This window comes from Melozone crissalis, unplaced genomic scaffold (assembly GCF_028551555.1).
Source record: "Melozone crissalis strain CALT ecotype California unplaced genomic scaffold, PUWL_Pcris_2 ptg000008l_1, whole genome shotgun sequence".
NCBI lineage: Eukaryota > Metazoa > Chordata > Aves > Passeriformes > Passerellidae > Melozone > Melozone crissalis.
Window position 1 is genome coordinate 5,509,397 of NW_026535786.1, and position 6,910 is coordinate 5,516,306.

A 6,910-nucleotide genomic window follows, 5' to 3' on the forward strand; every position below is an offset into this window, starting at 1 on the left:
CAAGAAAAAAATCGTTCTGTCTTTAAATATTCAACATTATGAAGGCAAAAAATTAAGCTGACAAGGAGGAACCAAGTTCCAAATTATTGTCTGCTGAAAAGAAGAGGCTTCTGTTCCACTGTAAAAGGGACCAAAATATGGGGAAAAAGTATGACTAAAATGTGATATGTAACTTCTGCCTTTCTAATTCCATTAGCTGTGTTTCCACTTCTAAAAATGGTTATAACATTTTGATCTGCACTGATAGAGTCAGCACTGCAAAATCTGAGTGAATACAAGGCAGTGATAGTGCTTTATGAGGTGCAGCAAACTGAGGTCAGCCCAGGGTGGATAATTGAAGGCTGACCCCGAGCACATGCTGTGAGCCACCCCTCATACCTCTCACTCAGTGGGATTTAGCTAATTATTTCTATGACTTGTAAAAAGACAGTCTTGTTCAGTAATGGGTGAGGATTTAATGGTCAGCCTAAAAGGTCTGAAGCCATCTCATCCATCCTACTTCCTCAGCACAGCTCCATTCAGTTTCAGCTCTACTGGTAAAGTTTCTGACCAGTGCAATAAATCTTAGAGCTAAAACCTTAGCTTTGTCATTTCTACACTTCCTTTCTCAACTGCCACCTGGTTAAGTATTTGGAAAAAAAAAAAAGTCCTCTAAAGAAAAACATCTTTGCAAAGCTCTTCCTGAGGGTTTTTTTCCGAATAGGGTTATTTAAGTACTATTTTTATTCCATCTAGCACAATCCTACTTCCAAATATCAAAAATCCCTTTGGTGGAACAAGAATGGTGCTGGCTGTCAGCTCTGTGGATTTTACTGTCTTGTCATATCAGAGATAATCCTATTATTTCTTCCTTGAACTTGCTTCATAAGGATTGAGAAAATGAAAAGCTATAAATCAAGAGATATAAAACTGAAATGAAACACACAACACATTATGGAGTGGAGAAACTTGCAAATATCAGCAAATTTTCAGGTGATACATTTTCTTCTAACCTGCTCAAGTCTTTTTATGCCTTATTACTTATTGGATGATCATTAGCTTCAGCACCTCCTCTGTGTTTCCGTCAAACCTCTAATGAGATACAAGAGAGTAAGTTATTTCCCCCAAATCCTTTACAAAGCCAATGCAGAATAAAGAATTTAATTCATCCCAAATTTTAGGCAGCACACTTAACATCCCTTCTCTAACCCAAATAAATCAATAACACTTTGGCTCTTTTTGGTTGCTTGGAGCCAGCTAAAAATTATCACTGAATGCCCTACTAAAGGAGCAGATTTTTTCCCATTACACACTTCCAGAGCTGCCAATTTAAACTTTGCAAAGGAATGCAGCAAAATCCTGTCAAAAAGACTATATCCTGATCAGCAGTTATTATGTCTCCCTTTCATCTCCTTTTAGCTACTGTGATTGGTTTTGTGTACTAGAAAAACTGCCATTACCATTTCACAATTGAGACTCCAGTCTCAATGCAAACACATATATGGGCAGTTGAATCCTGGTAGATGTATTGTTTATCCATAGAATCATAGAAGGTTTTAGGTTGGAAAATAAATCTAAGACTATCAAGTCCTAACACTAATGCAGCGCTGCTAACCCCACCATTAAACCACGTGTTTAAGTGCCCCATACATATACTTCCAGGCATGGTGATTCTACCATTTCCCTGGCCACCCTGTTCCAAACCCTGGCTCACCCTTTCATTGAAGCAATTTTCCCTAACACCCATTGCATTCTGTTTTAACGGTAGGAAAAAAAATCAGAACCAGAAATCTTATATAATATCTTCTTTTTCTCCTGGCGTAACTCCTCTTGTCCTATCACTTGTTACTTGTGATAAGAGGCTGACCCCTACCTCACTACAACATCCTTTCAGGTATTTGTAGAGAGCACCTACCATTATTCATCAACATCTACTCTTATTATGTCTCATATAACTGGTCCAGACATTCAAATCATAAAAATAAAACTTAAAAAAAATTTGTACGTTGTCCCTCATGTCTATCATGCTCAAGATTATTTCTCTCAGAAGACATTGCTAGTTATTATATGTTTTTCAGAGTGAATTAAAATAATTCTGCATTGTGCCCCCCTTTTTTTCCCCTGCATCTACAAAGTAATTACTGGCAAATGTAGACTGCTGTATGAACTGCTGCCCCTTTTCAAATTGCATCAGCCCCACTGAGTTAATGGACCATGTTTCAGCAGAGTGGGTGGGTGGCAAACCACACAGAGCTATTTAGCATTCAGGGAGCCTTTTCTTTCCTTCTTCCTGTGTAAAACTGTTGCTTAAGCCTCTGCAGTGATCAAGAAGAAAGTGCCACTGGAACCTGTTTAGCCTACCTCTCTGGTACATCAGAAAAACTTCAGGAAGGTCAGGGCAACCAAAAGATTACTTCACAGTTCTCCACATAGCTGCTAATGCAGCAGAATGGGGCAAAGAAATCAAACAAAATTTAAAATTAAATAAAACTGAAAAGGACTGCTGAGAAGAAAAATATCCCCACTGAAGAAATACAAGATATAATGCTGTTGTGTTGACATTTTTTGTTCTCATCCATGACACTTATCAGGGGGATCCTGAATTGAGTTTGTAACTAGAGGAAATGGCTGAAAGCACCACTTAATTCACCAGAACTCTATTGATTTACACCAGCTGGGTAATAGAGGAAGTGAGCTCAATTTTGTTAACAACTCTAGTGAAAGGCAGCTTGGCTTTCCTTTCTTTCAAGACAGCTTGGCCAAAAAGACCATAATACATAAATAGGAAAGTCAGGAGGAGAAATAGAAAACTCACTCTGGGGAAGTGGTATAGCCTCTGTTGTGAAGCAGAGCTGCATTTAGCACTTAGTCTCCTGCTGCTCACAGCACTGAGGTGTTTCTGTATCTGAGAAAGCTAAAACACCAGCCTAGGAACTGGCAGTAGTTCATCACAGGTACCACTGGATCCATCTGTGACCTTAGCAAACAGTTAAATATCAGCTCATGCCATGTTTTTCATCACACAACTCATCTGGTATTGAAAAAGCCCTTGGTGTTTTCAATCTAGGACAGATGTATCTGTGCCTCACTGCAGGTACGCTGGTGATGCTGCCAAGAACCACAGACACAACTCAGAAGATCAGTTGCTTAAAATAAGGTGGGGTTCTATCTCCCATTGCCAGCAACAAACACTGATGCCCAAGTAGCTTTCAAAACTGATTTTTGAACATGTGGGAAATTTTCTGCCTTTTCTGCATCCACATGGGTTCATCTGAAAGAGATTCTCCCTCATTTAACAAAACAAGATGCCTGAACCTCAGTACTCCTATCCTCATCACAGCAACAAATACTTTATCAAGAAGCAGACCTTTCTCTAAGTTACTGCACTTTCAGTTTCAAAATAATCTAAAAAATCTGCACAATATGAACAATCAAAACATTTTCAGTGGAAGATTTATTCATGTGATGGCTTTTGCCTGGATCAGAAATGCATAGATTCATCCATGATAGTATGGTGTCTCAGATCTTACTGCCTCCACCTGCTGTTTTGCATGTGCACTATGACTTCCATCTTCAAAGCCTGAAAGAAAAGAAGTGTTTTGAAAAATAACATAGGTAAGTCCCAGACCTCTAATAATAATAATAAAAAAACTAAGAGAGAAATTGAAAGGGCCCCATTTAAATGCCTTTGGCTTTTTTGGAATTTCCAGAATATAGTACACAATACATCGAGCAAGTTGAGGACTTTATCACAAATCCTGCCACATCAGATACTGTTTTCTTAGCTTTGGAGAACATCCTGTGATGCATGAAACAAGCAGAACATGCTGACTCACATATGTATTTTATTGATGTTGTCTCGTAGAGACTGTCAGGAAATTGTATAGGAGTTTTCAAATAGTGTCTATTGATTGTGATAAAATGTTAACTTATAGTACTATGTAACTATGTACCTAACACTAAGTAACTCTGCCACTATCATGGGGGGTATTGTATGAAAATCATCTTGTTTTGATAAAAAGGTATGGAAGTTGAGGTTCAAGCCATCTTGGAGGTTCAGTTCTCACTTTTTTTTTTTTTTTTTTTTTTTTTTTTTTTTTTTATTCCTTGAAATTAATGTCTTCCATCTAAGAAATGTTTCCTTATGCCATGACATTAATACTGTTGTATAGCAGAGAGACTTGACCATTAAAAAAGAAGACACTTATGTCAGATTTCTGGTGCTGATTTTTTTTTCCTACGATTAAAACAGAATGCAATTCTTCATTTCAGCTACTAGACAACTAAAAATTTTCACAACAGTCATCAAAATTATTTAGAGAAGACGAAATCTAGTGAGGAGAGATGTCAGATGGCTATTGCTTATTTAAGGCTTTGCTTGCAAGTGAGGAGAGAAAAAGTAATTGAAAAAAACACTGAAAGTTTGTGATCTTCCATTGCACTGCATATGCTGTCATAAAATAATTCATAGGTCTTAGGAGAATCAGCAAAGTTACTGCTTGATGGTTTAAATTAAAGGAATAGAGATGAGGAGCATGCTCTCCTGGGTTAAATATGCTTCACTGCAACTGTAAATCAAACATAATCAATAGCAAGAAACACTAGTGACAGGTTCTCAGGAGCCATAGAAGATTAATGTAAAAGAAGCAGTTTGAAAAGCCCTCCAGCTTGACACTTTAGAAGGTAGATTTTCATGAACATGGATTTTCAGATAGTTTTAGTTGCTGAAAGTTATGCAAAACCACTTGAGTTTGGCAGGACCAGATATGCAAGCAGCAGTCCATCACAGAGATTGCTAACCTCATAAAATCAATTCTGTGACAAAATCGACAGTAAGTGACACGATGAATTCTCTGCACAAAAGCACCAGCTTCAGAAAACTTCAAATCCTCTTGCCTTCATTTCCAAATATGGGATGACCATGTATTTACCTTCCTACAAGATATTAATTTGGAAAACATTCTGAATTATAAAAACACCTATATAAGCACCAAACATGCTTGAGAATATAACAGTGTAATGACTATTTTTTTACCATTCTGTTCTTGCTACAGGCAACCTGATGTAGCATCCAACATTTTAAGACCACTTAAGGTTATCTGACCGTAAATTCTAACCTGAGTGCTACAAGCAACACATTTTTTCTCAGATTTTCTTATATTGGGACTGGGAACTTATTTGAAGAAAAAGTATTGTCACTGTTAAAACAACTCATCCAATTATCAGAACTTCAGCTCTGGTGAAGTAATTACTTTCACAGACTCTGAATTATGTGTAGGCCTGAAAAAAAATATTTATGACAAGGAATAAAATCCTTTCTCATTCTGCAGCTGAGACTGTATTCTAGTCCCCTACTGGGAAAGTGAAAATATATAATATTTTGGGATTTATCATATTCCACAGCAAGAATGAGTCTTAGAATACATTAGAATCAGGTGATAGTCTGGTTTAATTGATCTTTATTTATTTGAGTTGGAAATTTAAACAATGCCTGTATGGTTTATATATAGTTGCTGTATAGTTGCTAACTCATTGTGGAGCTGAGAATACCTCTGCCTGATGTTTCACTGGACCTTTCAGTTGGTAGAAATGGTCCATGGTTGTTGCTGGATAATTCTCATCATCCCTTCAGTCCTCTATGCCTCATTACACCACTCTGCATGGAGATAGGAGGGTCTATTTATTTCTCTTAGAAACCTAGACAACTTGACAGAGAGGTTGTTTGGCTTTTGAATTGACAAAGTTGACTGAATTTTCCAATTAAATCCCATATCTTGAGACTAACTGATTAAAGGTGAAGTAATAGAAGTTTGATAGCACTACCAAATATTTCAAAAAATGTCAAAAGTGTGCGAGAGACACTGACCTTGTTCTCAAGATTGTTTTACTAGGTGCCTTGTTTAGTCAGAAATGAGATTTGTTTTCAGGATGTGCTACAAAATGTCACAGAATCACAACAGAAGCATTAAATGGTTTGGGTTGGAAGGGACCCTCAAGAACATCTAGTTCCACCCCCCTGCTGTGGACAGGGACACCTTTCACTGGTTTCTTAGACTTCTGTGCAATCTAGCCTTGAACACTTCCAGGGATGGGGAGTCCACAAATCTGTTGCAGTGTCCTTATAATCCCGTTTTAATCTTGATGAAATCCTGGTCTTCTTCTACTTCTTGGTTAATATTCTGTTTGAGAAAGTTTAAAATCTATCTTCAGACAGAAATCACAGCCTCTACTGTCGCCTGATTTGTTTCTACTTCATCTGCTGTGTATTGCACAGTATTTGGATTTGGTTCTGCTTTGTGTTTTTATTTGATGTCATTCCCAGTGCACAACTCTCCTTGGCAGCACTAGGCTGTCCATCATGTGAAACAGACAACCACAGGACTTGTCTGTGTTTTCTGATCCAACAGATGAGTCAACACTGCCTCTTCACTCCTGTCTGTGTTGCCATTCCATCAGTCACTTTGCTATCTATGCCATCTCCATGTTGTTTTGTGAGTACACAAAAAAGGACATTTTGTGCTCATGTTACCATGTGGTGTCAAGCTGTTTAAATTTAGTGGCAGGTTCTATGACTCAGTGTTTCATTAGGATGGATGGGATATGTTGTCCTTGTTGTGCAAGCCTTCAGCTTCTTGATGCCAGCTACAACCCACATCAACAGATTTCTTTCTCATGGTAAAAATGCTACCAGTAAAAATCCCAGAAATCTGAACTTTCTCTAGGTGAGCGTGTTCCTCTATTTACATTGACCACCTCCACAATCAAGATGAGATCACAGAGTTTTTAATCCAGATAGTCTTGTTCAAAGGTTACCAGAGGAATAGGAAGGTTTGTCATTCAATATACTGTGTGACTTTTATCCTGGGTGAATTAAGTGGCATTTCTTTAGTCACTCACGATAAGCCCTGCTTTCTTTCATATTGTATGTCAA